Genomic DNA, 22,960 nt, shown 5'->3' on the forward strand with positions numbered 1-22,960 from the left:
AACTACTTTAATAACACATCACTAGAGTAGCACATAGATAAATTGTGATACAAAACATATTGCAATCTTAAAGAGATATAAATAAGCACCTCACTATGCCATTCAACATTGAGTAAGTATTCTGTGAAATATGGCCTAAGAGACCCACACGGTGCACACACTCGTCACCTTTACACACGTGGGACAAGGAGTCTCCGGAGATCACATAAGTAAAACTCACTTGACTAGCATAATGACATCTAGATTACAAGCATCATCATATGAATCTCAATCATGTAAGGCAGCTCATGAGATTATTGTATTGAAGCACATAGGAGAGAGATGAACCACATAGCTACCGGTACAGCCCCGAGCCTCGATGGAGAACTACTCCCTCCTCATGGGAGCAGCAGCGGTGATGAAGATGGCGGTGGAGATGGCAGCGGTGTCGATGGAGAAGCCTTCCGGGGCACTTCCCCGTCCGGCAGGGTGCCGGAACGAGAGGCTCCTGTCCCCCGGATCTTGGCTTCGCGATGGCGGCGGCTCCGGAAGGTTTCTGTGGTTTTCGTCGAACGCCCCGAGGTTTTTAGGTCGGGGGCTTTATATAGGCGGAGAGGCGGCGCGAGGAGGGCTTCCGGGGGCCCACACCCTAGGGGCGCCCCCCTTGGCCGCGCCGGGGTGTGGTGTGGTGGCCCTGCCCCCTTCTCCGGCGGTTCTCGTGTGTTCCGGATGCTTCCGGTAAAATAGGAACCCGGGCGTTGATTTCGTCCGATTCCGAGAATATTTCGTTACTAGGATTTCGAAACCAAAAACAGCAGAAAACGGAACCGGCACTTCGGCATCTTGTTAATAGGTTAGTTCCAGAAAATGCACGAATATGACATAAAGTGTGCATATAACATGTAGATAACATCAATAATGTGGCATGGAACACAAGAAATTATCGATACGTTGGAGACGTATCAGTGGGTTTGCCCCGTACCGTCTGCCCGTATCGGTCCAATCGGTAAGTTCTCCTCGATTTTCTCTCTTCTCTTTTTTTCATGAACGCAATAAACATCGATTGAAACATCAAAAGTTACTGTAAGTTTACCGACCATCGGTACAGGTACAGATGCGCCCGTACCGCCCGGTCGTACCAACTGGATGGGAAAACGAAGGGCGAAATAAAAAACTCGTCGTCATTTTTAAGATCATCGGTACGGACAAATGCGTCCGTACCACCCGGTCGTACTAGCTAGGAAACAAAAATGACCCGAGATGAAATTTTACGGTGGGTTTAACCACCACTGGTACAGGCGGGTACGACCGTACCGGCCGCCCGTACCATGTAAAAACACACTAAATTGAATGTCTACAAGAAACAAGTAAGAAAATTTCAAACACAAACTCAGAACGAGGTTTTTAAGAGGCAAAAATATCAACAAAGGATTTTCCATCATAATTACTAACATGTGTATCTTCAATGAATTCCTCAGCTGAGACCATTCGAACCTCAATAATATTATTTACCTCATTTACTCTGTAGTGCTTGAGGCGCTGGCCATTGACAACCCATGAGCTGGAGGGAGACTGCCCTTTTAGTTTTACAGCACCAGAAGGGTAGGCTTCCTCCACATCATATGGTCCTTCCCATTTTGATCACAATTTTCCTGCAAAAATCTTGAGACAAGAGTTGAATACCAAAACTTTATCTCCTTGCTTAAATTATTTCTTCTAAATATCCCTATCATGCGATTTTTTGACTTTCTACTTAAAAAGTCTAGCACTTTCATAAGCTTCATATCTTAATTCATCTAGAGCTTGCATATCTAATAACCTTTTTCTCCGGCGGCCTTAAAATCGTAGTTTAACTTCTTGATTGCCCAAAAAGCTTTATGTCCTAATTCTAAAGGTAAGTGGCAAGCTTTTCCATAAACCATCTTATAAGGTGTAGTTCCCATATGGTTCTTGAATGCAGTACGATAAGCCTATAGGGAATCATTAAGTCTCATAGACCAATCTTTCCTAGAAGTAATAACAGTTTTCTGCAATATTGTTTTGATTTTCCTATTAGATAACTCAACTTGTCCACTAGTATGTGGATGATAAGGTGTGGCTACTCGGTGATTAACCCCATATTTATTAAGGATCTTTCTAAAAGTTCCTCCCATAAAATGAGTTCCCCCATCCGTAATTAACACTCTAGGGACTCCAAATCTAGAGAAAATTATCTTTGATCATTTTAATAGAGGTTGCTGCATCTGCATGAGTTGTAGGCATTGCTTCAACCCATTTAGTAACATAATCAACAACAACTAAGATATGAGTATAACCATTCGAAGGAGGGAATGGGCCCATGAAATCCATTACCCAAACATCGAAAGGTTCAGTTATAAGATTGTAGTTCATATCCATTTCGTGTCTCTTACTTATGTTACTCATACGTTGGCAAGCATCATAGTTCTTAACAAGTTCAGTAGCATCTTTAAATAAGGTTGGCCAGTAGAAACCTGATTGAAGAACCTTTGCAGCGGTGCGAGGTCCAGCGTGGTGCCCACTATAAGGACCTGCATGCCAAGCCTTCAAAATAGGAAGTCTCTCGCTTTCAGGTACACACCGTTTGATCATGCCATCCACTCCATGCATGTACAAGTAAGGTTCATCCAAAAAGTAGTGTCTTAAATCATGGAAGAACTTCCATCTACGATGCAAATCCATGTACTTTGGTAGAAACCTCCCTACAAGAAAATTAGCATAATCCGCAAACTAAGGTTTATTAGTATTAACAACTGCTAGGAATTCCCCCGGTATTGACTCGTTAATTGGAACGGGATCATATGTTATGCCTTCCATGCGGGATAAGTGATCGACAACAGGGTTATCCTTACCTCCGTTGATCCGCGGAAATTCAATTTGGCATATGGGAGCATATGCTCCTGCCACCAGAATAACATTTTGAAATGTTCAAAAAATTTCTCTCTTACGTATCAACATGTTACGTGCGCACATCAAGTCTTGTGAAAAACCGACATTTTTTGTGATTTGTGTGAAAAAGATAAACAAAACGTCTCGTACACAACTTTTTCGTACAGAAAAATTTGTCTTTTTTACAAATGACACTCAAAATGTCGGTTTTCTGTGGAACCACTTTGTGAACGTGTAGAATTTTGAGATGTATCCACTAAATTTTATGTTCAAATTTTTCAATATTTTAAAAGTACATTTAAAATGAAGTTTAAAAACCGGGAGCATATGCTCCCGGGTGCCAAAACGCCACTCCTGATCAATCGCGGCTTTGCATCTTTCTTAACCAACAGGTGTCGGAAAGCTTGATGATCAGCGTGTACTTTTACCTTGGAATTAATGATATAAGATCTAAACTTACCACATGCAAAGACAATAGCGAGATTTTTTTTCAGTTGGTGCATAGTTCTTTTGATAATCATTAAAAAGGCAGCTAGCATGTTGGATGACATTCAAGTTCTTACCTTCGCATTGTCCTAAGATGGATCCTATAGCATAATCACTAGCATCACACATTATTTCAAAAGGTTCCTTCCAATTAGGGGGTTGTATAATGGGTGTTGTTAGTAATGATGCTTTTAACTTTTCAAAAGAAATTATACATTTATTGTAAAAAATAAAGGGAACATCATTTTGAAGTAAATGAGTTAATGGTTCAATTCCTAACTCATCTATTTCAATTCCTTTCTCAATTTTTTTATTTCCAAAGACCTTACCTTCTCTTACCATGAAACTGCATCAATCCCAATTAAGAACTAGCTTTGCCTTTTTTTGCATTCCTGCAAAAGTTGATTAAGATTGTAGAGACACTTATCGAAAGTATTATTGAAAACAACAAATTCATCCATAAGCACTTCCACAGTGTTTTCAACAAATTTTCAAAGATTTTCAAAACACATTCTTGAAAAGGTGCAGCAACATTACAAAGGCCGAAGGGAAGTAACTTATAAGCATAAGTACCATACGGGCAAGTAAAAGTTGTTTCTCTTGGTCTTCAGGTTGGATCGGGATTTGGGTATAACCTGAATAACCATCGAGAAAGCAATAATAAAAATTATCAGAAAGTCTTTCTAAAACTTGCTCCATCAAAGGTGGTAGGTTATGAACCTTTTTAGTATGTCTATTCAACTTCCTAAAGTCTATGCACATACTATAGCATGTTATTGTTCTTGTAGGGACAAGGCTATTTTTGATGTTTCTAATGATAGTTATAGCTCCATCTTTCAGGATACAATGGGCAGGACTCACCCATTTACTATCCAAAATTTGGTAAATAACACCTACATCAATTAAACGGATTACTTCCTTTCTTATAACTTCCTTCATTTTGGGATTCCTTCTTTTTTTGTGTCAACGAAAGGTCTAGAATCGTCTTCCATTATTATCTTGTGAGTTATTATTGAAGATATATTCCTTTAATATCTTTGAGAGAATATCCGAAAACTTTATCATACTGAACAAGAACGTCTAGCAAAGACTTAACCTCAGTGGAAGAAAGGCTACTACTTATTATAACTGGACATTTCTTTAATTCATCAAGAAATTCATACCTTAAGTCTTCAGAAAGAGGTTTTAGTTCTAGAGGTGGTGGATCCTCATCTGCCTTCCTTACCAACTTTTCATATTCAAAGTCTCGAATATTTTCTTCTTCTGCTAGTTCATTCAAAATATCATCTAATTCTTCCTTACCTTAATTTATCGCTTGGTATTGACTAATTGTTGGTAAGGCTTCTCTCTAGGTTATTTTGAGGAATACTAAGGTAAATGGAAGCCAATTCCCAAATGGTCTTTTCCTCTTTAACTCCAGACACCTTTTCATAAGGGAACTTCTTTAGTTGCTTAAATTCGACCTTTACCTCTTCTTGTGCAAGCTACAAAGACATAACCTCCTTTTTGCTATCGATATTTAGCTTAGTTAGAACACAAAAGGGTACTCCTAATATGATTGGGCAAAAAGGGTCTTCCAATATATCAATAATGTAGAAGTCTATTGGGTAAACAAAATCTTAAACTATAATATAAGAATTGCGAATAATACCATGGCATCTTTGGGTGGTTCTATCCGAGAGTACTAGAGTAGTATCGGTGGGTTCCAACTCATGGTCATCCAGGTAATAACAACGTAAATCATAAGCATGATAAGGGAGAATGTTAATATGTGAGTTTTGATCTCTCATACCTTCAAAATCCATTTCTCCTAACTTGAGTTTAATGTTTTTATACCTTTCATTCTTACCTTGTGGCTTCCCTTCAATGAATTGAGAGGATTTCTGGCTAATCCTTACTTCCTCACCTTCAATGCCTTCAGGTTCCAAAAGCTCCTTCACAATTTCTATATTTGTCTTGATTGCCCCTAGATTTCTCGTCATCTTCTGAAGCTTCCTGTTCCACACTTTCTCTTTCTGTTTTGCCTGTGGTGGGCAAGGTAACTTTTCTGGGTAATAAATCTTCTCCACCACTTGCTTACCTGCTAAGATTTTCTTAAGAGATTCATTAGTGGAAGCAGGTTCATAATGTTTTCAATCATTTGGGAGTTGTAAATGTTTAGCATAATTCTTATCAATTTGGACAATATCCTTGGGCTGAAGCTTGTTACCCATAAGTAATTCAGCAACCTTTTTAGACTGCATAAAATTATAAATATATTGTAACTCTACTAGAGAATTTGAATCAGGCTCTTCACTTTCTTTTAGAATCTTATCTTTGTGTATGGTCTCTAATAAGTTCCAAGCCTTATCAACTCCATAATCAATAAAAGATCCATCAGTAAGAAAATTGAAAAGATTTGTATTCTCCAAACTGACTCCTGCTTAAAAAGTATGTATGCTTAACCAAGGTGGAAAGTCATGATGGGGACAATTTCTTAAAATTTCCCTGAATCTTGATTAGCTTTCATGCAACCCTTCTTACGGTAGACTCTTAAAGTTAGTAATCATCTGCGTTGCTCCTAGGGACCTGGTTTTCTGGAAACAATGTCTGAAGGAATTTAGTAGACAATGTTCTCCATTCAGAAAAATGTGAAATATGATAATCGTTATACCAAGCCCGAGCTTTATCAGTTAGAGTTTGTCCAAATTTTTTAAATTTAATCTCATCTTCGGAGAATATATTTAAATTGAAAGTTGCACAAACATCTTCAAAGTATTCAATGTGCCCATACGGATCTTCAGTGTCATCTCGTGCAAGCATCTTTGATTGCAGTAAGTCCAATAGTGTGGGATGAATGTCATAACTTCTGGGATTGATGAGTACATTTGACTTAATGAAAGCGTCCATGGGAGGGCCAGAGCTCTTTATAGCTTGAAGTTGTATCTCGTGTTGGTAATCCTCCACGGTTGTTCACCTGTAACTCAAAAACAACTAAATTAAGTAGAATGATAAATAAATTAGAAACTAAATGTAAAGACCAAAAGCGCTGAACTTCCCGGCAACGACGCTCGAAAATAGCTTGATGGCTGCAAGAACATTGATCAGTTGTAGCTAGTTTTGAAATAAGAGTATCGAACTACGAGGAGCTACTAGTAATGATCTTAATACCTATTGTTACTATTTATCTAAAAATTACTTAAATTTGTCTCAAATTTCAAGCAAAGGATTAAAATATAAAAGGGTTTTGTAATATGTTTTTGTAGAGTAATTAACTAAAACTGAAGAATATAAATGCAACTAGAGATTGTGTTTGGACTGCGATAGGGATAAAATGTTCTCGGGGGTTGTTGGTTCCACCCCTAGTATTAACTAAAGACAGAAACTAGATAACTCATATCTTAGCTCTCGATGTATGTGGGAAAGGCTCGAATTGGAATATGTATCTCATAACATATCCCTGACTAACCACTGCAACGACCTTCGGCAAGCCAATTATTGATCCATTACAATTAAGGGATTGCCCCATGGTTACTTGTTAAGCTTGCGAGTCCATTCTTATCCCCCTCTTCCGTGCAATAGTGCACCGAACACGGAATGTCACTTCCCGCCGTATACACTACCACAATTCCAAGAGTAGTTCCCTCATGTGACCCTTAGGAAATATTACATGGTCGACATCATGCAACATAACAAGAGAAAACTAACATACAATCATAGTGCAAAGGTATAAATCATCTTAATTCATGTAATAGTACCACGAGGGTTTCTCCATCTCCCCCAAGAACGGGATGAACTACTCACACATGGAGACAATCAAGAACATCATCATAATCTTGCGTATGGAAAAGTAATAACGGTATGAATCCAAGTATGAACCCACAATGGAATGGAGATTACAATCTAATGGAATGGAGAGGATGCAATCGGTTATTCGTTGTGGATGATGATGAAGGTTATGATGCCTTATCCTCCAATGATCCGGGTAGCAACTGGGATGAGGCCCCTTCTTGATCATCCCTTAAGATCTCTTCTGGGGCGGTGTTTTGGTGTTTATGGTCGCGTCCCAACTCTGATCTCAAATCCGTCTGTGGGGGCTGAAAGTATTTGACGAGGCCATGCCTCCGCGTGTGGTACGGGCGGACATTACAGTCGGGCTCTGCCCGTACCGGTGCCGTTAAACTCCCTGGAAGTTGTCCTCGCATTGCCATTTTTCCCAGACGCATTATTAAGTGCAAAAATGATTTCTATCACGTGAAAATGCCAGAAAATGACAGTTTTCATTGATATTTCATGATTGACTTGTTATTTTAGGATCCTGTGTAGACAAGCATAAAAAGGGCGCGGTAGCGCGATGAAATACAAAAATCCTACCACTACTTGATGATAACTTGACGAATAGAATTGCAAAAACATGCTAAAAATGCACTCATCCATATTGTTGGAGACAAAAGTAACTCCGTCTGCCTTTGGCTTATTCTAGTCCCGAACCGTGATCGGGATGTTCTCCTGAACAACAACCCTGCATTGATTTATAAATGCTTTTGCGTTTGCTTTTGGAAACAACGATTCACCAAGTTGGGAGACTTCTTCAGTTGGTAGATGCACATTATCGCCAAGAGGTTTGGCCCTACCTCTTGTCCTTTTAGAAGACTCTCCCGATGCGGAGGTCCAAAAGAAGAAACATTCGTTAATATATATATATATATATATATATATATATATATATATATATATATATAGGTAAATTAGCTCGGTGCTCCTAGGTGCCCGGGCACCATACGTAGATACGCGTATTTTTGCTTTGTAGTACACATACCTGAGGGTATACATACCTAAGTTACACATACCTAAGTTATACATACCTTAGGTATGCATACTCAAGTGATACATACCTAAGGTATTGCATACCTAAGGTGTACGTACACTGATACGTGTATATATATGTTAGGTATGTGTAACTTGCATGTGTGTATGTTAAGTATGTAAATGTTAGGTATGTGTAACTTGTATGTGTATATGTTAGGTATGTAAACCTTAGGTATGTGTAATTTAGACACGTACACTCCAGGTATGTACGAAATACACGTTTGGTGCCCATGCTCCTAGGTGTATGCAATTCATCTATGTAGTGATCACCAGATGCTTAATAATACCTCGCCAACATTATATGATCCATTATCACAATGATCGCTTGTTTTCGCTTCGTCTCTTACTTCAATCTCCACTCCCTCACCAACATCGTTAAACATTTTGAGCAGTCTTCTCCACCGTCAAGAGCTACACCCTCGTTTATAATTTGGAACAGTTCCTCTTCATGGTCTCTCGCGCCGTCCATAGCTTAACTAATACAGAAGAAAGATATAAAATAAGTTTTGCATTAACATAATTGCGGCAGTACATGTAAACGGAGTGTGAAATAATAGAATAATAGAATTTTCTCTATTTCTAATTCCTATTTTCTATGCAATTATATAAATAGAGTATGAAATAATCACATAACTACTTTCTATTTCTACTTTCTTCATCTCTATTTCTAATTCTAATTCTAATTTCTATTTCTATTTTCTTCATATCTATATCTGTTTCTATTTCTATTGTGTCCACATATCCATTTCTATTTCTATTTCTAATCAAAAAAATAAGAAAATGGAGTCGGCTGGTGGCGGCGGCTTCTCCTCCATGCACAACCGACAAACATGTATATATTAAGAAAGAATACTAAGAAAACATGTATGAATGTTACTTAAACATGTAGATTTTATTTTTCTGATCAGTTTTATATATTATTCATATTTTTCTGATTTAAAATGAACTAGTTATGAACTAAAAAAGTTTTAATCAATTTGTGCATTTTATGGTCAACCGCCGTGGTCAACAGACGGTGACCATCGCCGGTGATGGTGCTAGGGCGCTCCTACGTGCGTTAGACGCATGGGTCCAAGGCGGACCGATTGGTGGCGGCGCCGAACCCAATTGGTTGCCGGAGACGCGCATGCGACCATGGCCTACGGCGGCGCAGACGGTTGTGCGATGCAGGGCTGGTAGAGAGCAAGAGGGAGAAGAGAGAGGGATCATGAGGAAGTGGAAGCTCATGAGAAAGGTCTTGGAGGTCACAGCGAGGCGGGAGGTGGCCGGAATCGATGAGGACGCCGGCGATCGGTGGCGGAGACGACGACCTTGATTCGCCCGATTGGCGGTGTTCCGGCTCGTTCTGCTTGGTGTGGAGCAAGAAGGCGACGAGGCGGAGCTCCGACGGCCGGCGTATGCGGGCACGAGCTGCAGCGGTGGGCTAGGGTGTGTCGTCGTCGGAGAAGAGGAAGTGTTGTCCTGGTTCGTTACACGAACCGGGAGGATGGAGAGCCCATTATATACCTAAGGACCAACTAGCCAACCTTTAGTCTCAGTTGGTGATAGGAACCGAGACTAAAAGTAATTTACCAAGCGGGACTAAATGTCCAACCTTTAGTCTCAGTTGGTGATAGGAACCGAGACTAAAGGTAATTTTCGGCCGCCGCTTCGTTCGCGGACGCAAAATGACCTTTAGTCCCGGTTGAAGGTACCAACCGGAATAAAAGGCCCTTTTTCGGGGATTTTCTTTTCACTCCTTTTTCACATTCTACAAAGTGTTAGAATATGAATTAAAATAACTATTGCATAATTCAAAATGTGGCAAAACTTTAAACATGAAAATATTTTAATTTAGAAAAATAGTTCAAAATCATTTTATGTTTTCTAAAATAAATGTTCTAACTAGCCAAATCATTGAAGGTTTTGCCTTTTTTAATTAAAAATACATTAAATCATATGTTTTGCGTAATTTAAAATCTGGCAAAACTTTAAACATGAAAAATATCTTAATCTAGAAAAATAATACAAAATAATTTTATGTTTTCTAAAATAAATGTTCTAACTAGTCAAACTATTAACCTTTTTGCCATTTTCAATTAAAAATGTATTAAATTATATGTTTTGCATAATTTAAAATCCGACAAAGTTTAAACATGAAAAATATTTTAATTTAGAAAAATAATAATAAATAATTTAATGTTTTCTAAAATGAATGTACCAACTAAACAAACTATTAACCTTTTTGCCATTTCAATTAAAAATACATTAAATCATATGTTTTGCAACATTTAAAATCTAGCAAAACTTTAAGCATGGAAAATATTTCAATTTAGAAAAATAATTTTATGTTTTCTAAAATAAATGTTCTAACTAGCCAAACTATTAACCTTTTTGCCATTTTCAATTAGGAATGCATTAAATCTTATGTTTTACATAATTTAATATGTGGCAAAACTTTAAACACGAATATATTTTAATTTAAAAAATCATACAAAAATATTTTATTATTTCTAAAATAATTGTTCTAACTAGCCAAACTATTAACCTTTGTGCTATTTTCAATTAAAATGCACTAAATTATATGTTTGGCATAATTTATAATCTCGCAAAACTTTAACATGAAAATATTTTAATTTCGAAAATAATACAAAATTATTTTATGTTTTCTAATATAAATGTTATAACTAGCCAAACTAGCTATTAACATTTTTGCCATTTTCAATTAGAAATTCATTAAATCTTATGTTTTGCATAATTTAAAATCTGGCAAAACTTTAAACATGAATATATTTTAATTTAAAAAATCAGACAAAAGCATTTTATGTTTTCTAAAATAAATGGTCTAACTAGCCAAACTATGAACCTATTTTCAATTTTCAATTAGGAATGCATTAAATCTTATGTTTTGCATAATTTAAAATCTCGCAAATATTTAAACATGAAAAATATTTCAATTTATAAACTGATACAAAATGGTTTTATGTTTTCTAAAATAAATGTTCTAACTAGCCAAACTATTAAGCTTTTTGCTATTTTCAATTAAAATGCATTTAATTATATGTTTTGCATAATTTAAAATCTCGCAAAACTTTAAACATGAAAATATTTTAATTTAGAAAAATAATACAAAAATATTTTATGTTTTCTAAAATAAATGTTATAACTAGCCAAACTATCAAACTTTTTGCCATTTTCAATTAGGAATGCATTAAATCTTAGGTTTTGCATAATTCAAAATCTCGCAATAAGGAATGCAGGGCCCATCCTCAACGTTTCCAAGGCGACAGGGGATCAAAACAAAAAGCTAAGTAACCAAATATTAGCTGCCAAAAATAATTCAGGAGAAGAAACTTTTATTGTACATAGAGGATGGTATATGGGTCCCGTTTTGTAGGAGCGGTCTTAACGTTTCCAAGACGGCACGGGATCGAAAGAAAAAAATAAGTAACCAAAAATCGAGAGTCAAAAAAATCCAAGAAAAGAAACATTTATCGTTCAGAAAGGATGACATGCGGTCATGCGGACCCATGAGGCAGAAGCATCCTCACCGTTTCCAAGGAGGCACGGGATCGAAAGAAGAAATAAGTAGCCAAAAATCAAGGGGTAAAAAATCCAAGAAAAAAACATTTATCATTCAGAGAGGATGACATGCATGACCCATGAGCCAGCAGCGTGAACGGCTCGATCGGACAACGTGAACGAGATGGAGCGATAAAAAAACATTGCCAGAGATGCTGCCAACTAGGCCCTACATCCCTGGACGGTGCGGGTTTGCGTTGACTTGGCCAGCCCACCCGAGAATTCATCATGCACCACGTCACGGACCACCATACGCGACGTTTTCTACGTTTACGTCGTGCTAGGTGGCCTAAAAACGAGAAAAAAAAGTTTTGACATGCACCACGGAGAGAGCAAAAATCATCGGGGATGGTGCATCAGCAACCATGGCCCGACTTTAAATTCGTCAGCAATGGCAAATTTTCTTGTAGTGTTTCCACTCCCCGGCAACGGCGCCAGAAAATGTCTTGATGACGTTGGGACTCCAAGTGCAGAGTGTTGTGTCAGCATTGTATTTTTGCCACAAGGATGACTCGAGGGTTATATCAAATTCTCGAGGAATGGAGTAAAGAGTTATCCCCCCTCTCTTTTTCTAGCAATCCTGCAAAATAAAATAAAGTCTCGCGTCTCCAACTCCACCATGTGGTTGTCAAGCACAAGGTTCCATGTAAGTAAAAGTCAATAAAGTAGTAACTAAAGTAAAGTAAACTAAACAACCGAAATAAACTAAATAAAAGCGGTGAATGTTTGTTTGTTTTGGGGTTTAAGTGCAACTAAGAAAGAAAATTATTTTTGTATTATCGGATTAAAATAGTGCTACAAATAAAAAGTAAGATAAAAGTAATGAAAAGGTGTTCCTTATGATTAAAATTGGATCGGGTTTCATAGGCTCACTTGACTATTGATGTCTACGCACGCTTCTATTCCTGTAGACAGTGTTGGGCCTCCAAGAGCAGAGGTTTGTAGAACAGCAGCAAGTTTCCCTTAAGTGAATCACCCAAGGTTTATCGAACTCGGGGAGGTAGAGGTCGGAGATATCCCTCTCAAGCAACCCTGCAATTAAGATACAAGAAGTCTCTTGTGTCCCCAACACACCTAATACACTTGTCAGATGTATAGGTGCACTAGTTCGACGAAGAGATAGTAAAACACAGGTGGTATAGATGGTGGTAATATTGCAAGAAGTAAAGATGTAGTAAAACAGTAAATAAGCGACGTTTGCAGTATTTGGAAACAAGACCTAGGGATCATACTTTCACTAGTGGACACTCTCAACATTGATTACATAACAAATAAATAACTTCTGCTCACTTGTGCTACATACACTCTCTTGTTTGATAACAAACACCATTCATTGTGTAGGGCTACAAGAGCTCCCTCAAGCCGGAAAAAACAAGCTCCACAACATACGGAATTCATATTTAAGTAACCTCTAGAGTGTAATAGACCGTTGCAATTTAGACCGAGTACTAACATAGCATACACATTGTCACCTTTAATCTATGAAAGGGGGAATAGATCACATCAATACTATCATAGTAATAGTTAACTCCATAATCTACAAGAGATTACAATCATAACCTACGCCAAGTACTACATGATGCACACACCGTCAAATTTACATCATGAAGGAGGAATAGACTACTTTAATAACATCACTAGAGTAGCACATAGATTAATAGTGATACAAAGCTCATCATATGGATCTCAATCATGCAAGGCAGTTCATGAGATCATTGTATTGAGGTACATGAGAGAGAGATTAACCACATAGCTACCGGTAGAGCCCTTAGCCTCGATGGAGAACTACTCCCTCCTCATCATAGGAGACAACAGCGGCGATGAAGATGGCAGTGATGTCGATGGAGATGCCTTCCGGGGGCACTTCCCCGTCCCGGCGGCGTGCCGGAACAGAGATTTCTGTCCCCCGAACTTGGCTTCGCGATGGCGGCGGCTGCGTAACTTTTCTCGTCCCGTGGCTTATCTTTTTAGGGTTTTCACATCTGGGAGCATATATAGGCGAAGGGGCGATGTCGGTGGAGTCCTGAGGTGGGCTCCTCACCAGGTGGCGCGGCCAGGGAGGGGCCCGCGCCCCCCTATGGCGTGGGCTCCTTGTGGCCCTCCTTCGTCTCTCCTTCGGACTCCGTGAAGCCCCTGGAAAAATAGGAATGTGGCATTTTGTTTCGTCCAATTCCGAGAATATTTCCTGTGTAAGATTTCTGAAACCAAAAATAGCAGAAAACAGGAACTGGCGCTTCGGCATCTTGTTAATAGGTTAGTTCCGGAAAATGCATAAAATCATTATAAAGTGTGAGCAAAACATGTAGGTATTGTCATAAAACTAGCATGGGACATGAGAAATTATAGATACGTTGGAGACGTATCAAGCATCCCCAAGCTTAGTTCCTACTCGCCCTCGAGTAGGTAAACGATAACAAGGATAATTTACGAAGTGACATGCTACTATCATAATCTTGATCAATACTATTGTAAAGCATATGAAGTGAATGAAGTGATTCGAAGCAATGGTAAAGATAATGACTAAACAACTGAATCATATAGCAAAGACTTTTCATGAATAGTACTTTCAAGACAAGTATCAATAAGTCTTGCATAAGAGTTAACTCATAAAGCAATAAATTCTTAGTAGAAAGTTTTGAAGCAACACAAAGGAACATATAAGTTTCAGCAGTTGCTTTCAACTTCAACATGTATATCTCATGGATAATTGTCAACACAAAGTAATATGATGAATGCAAATAAGCAAGTATGTAGGAATCAATGCACACATTTGACACAAGTGTTTGCTTCTAAGATAGAAAGAAGTAGGTAAACTGACTCAACATAAAAGTAAAAGAATGGCCCTTCGCAGAGGGAAGCATGGATTACTATTTTTGTGCTAGATCTTTTATTTTGAAAACATAAAAACAATTTTGTCAACGGTAGTAATAATTCATATGTGTTATGCATAATACATCTTATAAGTTGCAAGCCTCATGCATAGAATACCAATAGTGCTCGCACCTTGTCCTAATTAGCTTGGATTAACACGGATTATCATTGCATACATATGTTTCAACCAAGTGTCACAAAGGGGTACCTCTATGCCGCTCGTACGAGAGGTCTAAGGAGAAAGTTCGCATTGGATTTCTCGCTTTTGATTATTCTCAACTTAGACATCCATACCGGGACAACATAGACAACGAGATAATGGACTCCTCTTTTAATGCTTAAGCATTCAACAACGAGATAATATTCTCATAAGAGATTGAGGATTAGTGTCCAAGCCGAAACTTCCACCATGATTCATGGCTTTAGTTAGCGGCCCAATGTTCTTCTCTAACAATATGCATACTGAAATCATTTGATCATGAAAATCGCCCTTACTTCAGACAAGACGAACATGCATAGCAACTCACATGATATTCAACAAAGGTATAAAATTTGATGGCGTCCCCAGAAACATGGTTATCGCTCAACAAACAACTTATAAGAAATAAGATACATAAGCTACATATTCTTTACCACAATAGTTTTTAAGGCTATTTTCCCATGAGCTATATATTGCAAAGACAAAGAATGAAATTTTAAAGGTAGCAATCAAGTAATGTACTTTGGAATGGCAGAAAAATACCATGTAGTAGGTAGGTATGGTGGACACAAATGGCATAGTTTTTGGCTCAAGGATTTGGATGCACGAGAAGAATTCCCTCTCAGTACAAGGCTTTGGCTAGCAAGGTTGTTTGAAGCAAACACAAGTATGAACCGGTACAGCAAAACTTACATAAGAACATATTGCAAGCATTATAAGACTCTACACTGTCTTCCTTGTTGTTCAAACACTTCACCGGAAAATATCTAGACTTAGAGAGACCAATCATTCAAACCAAAATTCAACAAGCTCTACGGTAGTTCTTCATTAATAGGTGCAAACTAGATGATGCAAGAGCTTAAACATGATCTATGAGAGCTCAAAATAATTGCCAAGTATCAAATTATTCAAGATAATATACCAATTACCACATGAAGCATTTTCTGTTTCCAACCAAATAGCAATAAGTGAAGCGATCAACTTTCGCCATTCAAACATTAAAAGATAGAACTAAGAACACCAGTGTTCATATGAAAAAGCGGAGCGTGTCTCTCTCCCACATAAGCATGGATTTATTCAGAGAATGAAAATAACAAAACGAAAATAAAAGCACACAGACGCTCCAAGTAAAGTACATAAGATGTGACGGAATAAAAATATAGTTTCACTAGAGGTGACCTGATAAGTTGTCGATGAAGAAGGGGATGCCTTGGGCATCCCCAAGCTTAGATGCTTGAGTCTTCTTGAAATATGCAGGTATGAACCACGGGGGCATCCCCAAGCTTAGACTCTTCACTCTTCTTGATCATAGTATATCATCCTCCTCTCTTGACCCTTGAAAACTTCCTCCACACCAAACTTAAAGCAAGCTCATTAGAGGGTTAGTGCATAATAAAAATTCACATGTTCAGAGAGGACACAATCATTCTTAACACTTCTGGACATTACCCAAAGCTACTGAAAGTTAATGGAACAAAGAAATCCATTAAACATAGCAAAAGAGGCAATGCGAAATAAAAGGCAGAATCTGTCAAAACAGAACAGTCCGTAAAAACGAATTTTTCTGGGGCACTTAACTTTCTCAGATGAAAAAGCTAAAATTGAATGAAAGTTGCGTACATATCTGAGGATCACGCACGTAAATTGACAGAATTTTCTGAGTTACCTACAGACGGGGCTGCTCAATTTCGTGACAGTAAGAAATCTGTTTCTGCGCAGTAATCCAAATCTAGTATCAACCCTACTATCAAAGACTTTACTTGGCACAACAATGCAATAAAATAAAGATAAGAAGAGGTTGCTACAGTAGTAACAACTTCCAAGACACAACAAAACAGTAGCAAAATAAAATATGGGTTATCTCCCAAGAAGTGCTTTCTTTATAGCCATTAAGATGGGCTCAGTAATTTTAATGATGCTCGCGCAAGAAATAAGAGTTGAAACAAAAGAGAGCATCAAGAAGCAAATTCAAAACACATTTAAGCCTAACCCACTTTCTATGAAAAGGGATCTTGTAAATAAACAAGTCATGTAAGCATAATGCAACAAGCATAGGAAGGCAACACAAGCGCAACTTCAATATTCTCAACATAAAGAGGGGAAACTTAATATTATTAAGATGCATATAACCATGTTTCCCTCTCTCATAATAACTTTCAGTAGCATCATGAACAAATTCAACAATATAACTATCACATGAAACATTCTTATCATGAGCTACATGCATAAAATTATTACTCTCCACATAAGCATAATCAATTTTATTAGTAATAGTGGGAGTAAAACTACCATAACCATCATTGTAATCATCATAAACTGCCGGCATGGTATAATCATAATAACCTTTATCCTCCATAGTAGGTGGCACCAAAATACCACTATCATTATAATCATCATAAATAGGAGGTAAAGTATCATCAAAGAAAATTTTCTCCTCAAAACTTGGGGGACTAAAAATATCATGCTCATCAAAACCAGCTTCCCCAAGCTTAGAATTTTCCATAGCATTAGCAACAATGGTGTTCAAAGCATTCATACTAATAACATTGCCATTAGCATGCATATAAAGTTCCATGGGTTTTTTAATTCTCTCTTCAAACACATCATGTCCTAATTCAAGATAAAGTTCATAAAGATCTCTCATTTTGTTGTTGTTTTCCATTAAGCCTAACTAGTGAAAACAAGAAACAAAAAGATATAATTGCAGGATCTAAAGGAAATATCTTCGAGCACTCACACACCGGCAACAGTGCTAGAAAATATCTTAGTAGTCGGAGGATGTGAATACCTTTTACCTTACCTCCCCGGCAACGGCGCCAGAAAATAGCTTGATGTCTACGCACGCTTCTATTCCTGTAGACAGTGTTGGGACTCCAAGAGCAGAGGTTTGTAGAATAGCAGCAAGTTTCCCTTAAGTGAATCACCCAAGGTTTATCGAACTCAGGGAGGTAGAGGTCAGAGATATCCCTCTCAAGCAACCCTGCAATTAAGATACAAGAAGTCTCTTGTGTCCCCAACACACCTAATACACTTGTCAGATGTATAGGTGCACTAGTTCGGCGAAGAGATAGTAAAACACAGGTGGTATAGATGGTGGTAATATTGCAGGAAGTAAAGATGTAGAAAAACAGTAAATTAGCGATGTTTGCAGTATTTGGAAACAAGGCCTAGGGATCATACTTTCACTAGTGGACACTCTCAACATTGATCACATAACAAATAAATAACTTCTCCTCACTTGTGCTACATACACTCTCTTGTTTGATAACAAACACCATTCATTGTGTAGGGCTACAAGAGCTCCCTCAAGCCGGAGTTAACAAGCTCCACAACATACGGAATTCATATTTAAGTAACCTCTAGAGTGTAATAGACCGTTGCAATTTAGACCGAGTACTAACATAGTATACACACTGTCACCTTTAAGCTATGAAAGGGGGAATAGATCACATCAATACTATCATAGTAATAGTTAACTCCATAATCTACAAGAGATTACAATCATAACCTACGCCAAGTACTACATGATGCACACACCGTCACCTTTACATCATGAAGGAGGAATAGACTACTTTAATAACATCACTAGAGTAGCACATAGATTAATAGTGATACAAAGCTCATCATATGGATCTCAATCATGCAAGGCAGTTCATGAGATCATTGTATTGAGGTACATGAGAGAGAGATTAACCACATAGCTACCGGTAGAGCCCTTAGCCTCGATGGAGAACTACTCCCTCCTCATCATAGGAGACAAGCAGCGGCGATGAAGATGGCGGTGATGTCGATGGAGATGCCTTCCGGGGGCACTTCCCCGTCCCGGCGGCGTGCCGGAACAGAGACTTCTGTCCCCCGAACTTGGCTTCGCGATGGTGGCGGCTGCGTAACTTTTCTCGTCCCGTGGCTTATCTTTTTAGGGTTTTCACATCTGGAAGCATATATAGGCGAAGGGGCGATGTCGGTGGAGTCCCGAGGTGGGCTCCCCACCAGGTGGCGCGGCCAGGGAGGGGCCCACGCCCCCTATGGTGTGGGCTCCTCGTGGCCCTCCTTCGTCTCTCCTTCGGACTCCGTGAAGCCCCTGGAAAATATGAACGTGGCATTTTGTTTCGTCCAATTCCGAGAATATTTCCTGTGTAAGATTTCTGAAACCAAAAACAGCAGAAAACAGGAACTGGCGCTTCGGCATCTTGTTAATAGGTTAGTTCCGGAAAATGCATCAAATCATTATAAAGTGTGAGCAAAACATGTAGGTATTGTTATAAAACTAGCATGGAATATCAGAAATTATAGATACGTTGGAGACGTATCAACTATTCTCTCTTTTATGTTGTAGTGAGAATAACAATTCCTCAATGAGATATGAAAAAATAACTTTAACATGTATAAGATAAGCATGCATATGGGCATCACGTCCTAACATAAAAATGATGCAATACATCTCTCTTATACTCCACAAGATAGGAATAACTTCAAGCAATCTTGTATTAAGAATTAACCGCGTATAACCCTAAGTACTTTGACATGATGTTTGAATATCAAATATGCTACCTTGATCAAACAAGATCACCACTTTTGTCACGTGACGAACATAGCACATGCATTCACTTTATCCCTAGTGAGATAGCAAAAAAAGAAAAGGCAAAGCCACAATAGATCATGAATTTGTTGTCACTATTCCATCACTAAAATCATGTTACTCCATCTAATACACACATCACCCCACACACGCTCTTGCATAGATGTTGGATCAAAACAAGTACTTAAGAACGGGATACATAATATGCATCTATCAATACATCTTGCACATAATATGATCAAATCTCATAGCACGATATCATAGAATAAGGATCCACCACATAGGTATTACAAATATGGCCATAATCATGTAGGACAGCTCATATGGTACTAAGAACTATGAAGAACATTAGCGAAATAGATCAAGCTACTACCACAAACCCATAGTACAGAGGTGGACTACTCCCCCTTGATCATGGTGATGATGACAAAGACGTTGGAGAAGGTGGAGATCCCTCCGGCGGTGATCCCGACGGAGTTTCCCCCTCCAATCTTCGCTGCTGCAACCTCTATTTTCGTGTTTCTGTCTTTCTACGGCGCTATCTTCCCGAGAACCCTTGGAGACCATATATATAGTGGATTTTAGGTCAAAATACATTGGTGGGCAAAAAAATCAAGCGTTTGAACGATCGACGGCCAAAAGAGCCTGGGTGGCGCGCCCTACTTGCCTGGGCGCGCCACCTGACTTCTTTTGGGCCTCAGACCTCTCCAGGTGTGCTTCCAAGGCCTAGGTTGCTTCTCCCGATGAAAAATGACCCTCCAGAAATCGTAGCTTAATTTGACTTTGTATAGGTATCTGAAAGTGAAAAATATACAAAACAATGAATTCTTGTTATGCAGAGTTATAAACCAAATAAAGAGGATCATTGGTGAATCTCCATAAATCAATGTAAAACATGGTGTTATCATCGTATATGTTGCAAATATGTGTGAATTCATTCTAATAAAGGACAAAGCTCATGTATGCATTTTACACGCTTCAGCGATATATCCTAAATCCGATATCAGTCGGTTACAACACATCCTGTATAATACTCTGATTGATGTAGGCGTGTATTGTACTCCATGATTATCTCCGAGTGGGCCATGGCCGAGTTCTTGAGTCTTTGGTCTGAGGAGACCCCTGCAGATATGTTTGGCTTCATGCCTAGTGGGCCTACCCGAGGGTGGGGGACAATGAGGTCATCACTTTGGTATCTAATAACTCTACAAAATAACAAACCCCTACTCTTTTTTTGATTTCATGAATCTTCTAGAAATCGAACATCTTGGGGACTTTGTCCACGGTAATATTTTGGAAAGAAAAAGACCTGGAGATCGACCAAGGTGGAGATCCAAAAGAGGCTCGAGGGCCCATAACCACTCCATGGCGCGACCAATGGCGCAAGCTCGATGTGAAGGGTATCTGGATCCTCGGCCGTCCGATTGACCTTGTTCCAAGGGGATTTTAGAGGGAGACGACGTCACAAGAAAAACAATAAAACAGAGACACATAAGTCCATCGCCAACAAAGATTCGAGCAGGAAACGCCATCGGATCCACTCCGAGTTGCACCTAGGACCTCTTTAACGTGTTAGCCATCGTCGTCATGATGAGAAGGGTGTAGTTCACCCATGGACGACAGGTTTATGACAATAGCTTGATCAATATATCTTTGTGTGTTATCATGTTTAGAACCATATGAGTTGCCATATATGATTATCGTAATATTTTGTATTAACCTTATGGATGATTTTTTATATGAGATGATTTATGAGATGAAATTTGAATTTGTATTTGATGTATTTCACTACAACAATTCATGCGTTACCTAGTGGTTTTAAACGCCAACGCACACGCCTAAAGGTCATGGTTATGGTTATGCGGGAACTAAAAACGGCCAGGAATACCTATGTCACACAAAGTGCACTCACTTCGTATTTTTTGCACAGAATAATATGACACGAAAATGATGTACCCCTAAAGAACACTGCGCGCGCGAGGTTATAATAAACCATGTAAAATCAACATTTTTTCGATAAAGGACGTTTATTACTTAAAAGGTTTAAACATTACACTTGCCCTCTGCATAACTAATATGCATATAGTCGCTCAAATCTAAACGTATGAAAAGGGAAAAAAATGTAAAAGGCGTAATACAAGTAATCATCTTAGAAATTGCATATGCGCGTATGATGATGGAGGGCCAATCCGTAGATTACGATGTCATCCATGTTGGATAAATATATACCTCATTGTGTCCTCCAACAGCGTATACACCTCCAAAAATATGTCGTGGTTCTCCACATGACATAAAGAAGACCACGAATGAAGCGTAGTTGTGCACCGGTTGATAAGCTTCATGAGAGAAGAATTTTTATCGTTAAAAAGTGTGCTGTTTCTACATAGCCATAGCGATTAAATAATGACAAGTGCTTCCACCATAATAATAAGTATTTAAAACTAAGATCCACACTATTTAGTCAATTACCAAATATATTAGCAACGCTACACCGCAAGTATAAGGTAGAACCTATTTAGATGATTGGCCATATAAATCTTACAAATTTGTAATGGACGAATAAGTATTTGATAGTCTCGTCATCATGACATAAGATACACCTTGTATTTCCATGCCAATTGCATTTCGCAAGTTTGTCTTTGGTGAGTATTACACATCTACAAAGATACAAAGCAAAAAATATTAGTCGAAATCTTTATTTTACAAATTTTCTTGTTATTATAAACCGGCATGTCTAGCTTGATTAATGCTTTGCACATGGAATCCACCGAGAAATTACTACTCTCGTGTAAATTCCAGCAAAACTCGTCATTCATTTGCGCCAATTGGACTAAAGCTAGACGATGTAGTAATGCATTCCATGATGGTAGCATGTGACCTACAAGCTCTTCTGAACGTCACATTTGAGGGTGAAGTTTCCAATACCATAGCAATCATACCGTTTTTGTGGTGCATAATATTATACAAAGCTGGATAATGTTATCGGAGTGTAGCATACCTAGCCACTTATCCTTAGAACCTTATTTTCGAGTCATCCTTAATTGTGAGCGAACCATATGGAAAGAAGTATTTCTTTATTGCCATTAGCTCAGCCCAGAAGTGTGAGTCCCCGGATTTCCAATAACCCGAGACAATGCACATGAGCCTATGTATTTCCTTTCAGAAGAGTTTGAAACATCCCATCCTCGCTAAGAAGATTCAACAACCACGTACATAGGAGATCTTCATTCTTGACCTCAAGGTCATGAATGTCAAGTCCTCCTTGATCTTTTGGGAAACAAACTACACTCCAGTTAGCCAATCGATATTTCTTTATCTCACTATCGCATCACCAAAAGAATCTTGATAAAAATAATTCAATCGTTGCAAAACTTCCTCGCGTAGCTGAAGAAGGAAATCATATACAATACCATATTACTTAGTACTGAATTTATGAAAACCAATCTTCCGTCAAGAGATGGTAATTTTCCTTCAAACTATTTAAACGTTGTTACCCTTTACTCGACATGTTTTCATTTAGTGTTTGTGAT

Source organism: Lolium rigidum, chromosome 1 (assembly GCF_022539505.1).
Source record: "Lolium rigidum isolate FL_2022 chromosome 1, APGP_CSIRO_Lrig_0.1, whole genome shotgun sequence".
Lineage (NCBI taxonomy): Eukaryota > Viridiplantae > Streptophyta > Magnoliopsida > Poales > Poaceae > Lolium > Lolium rigidum.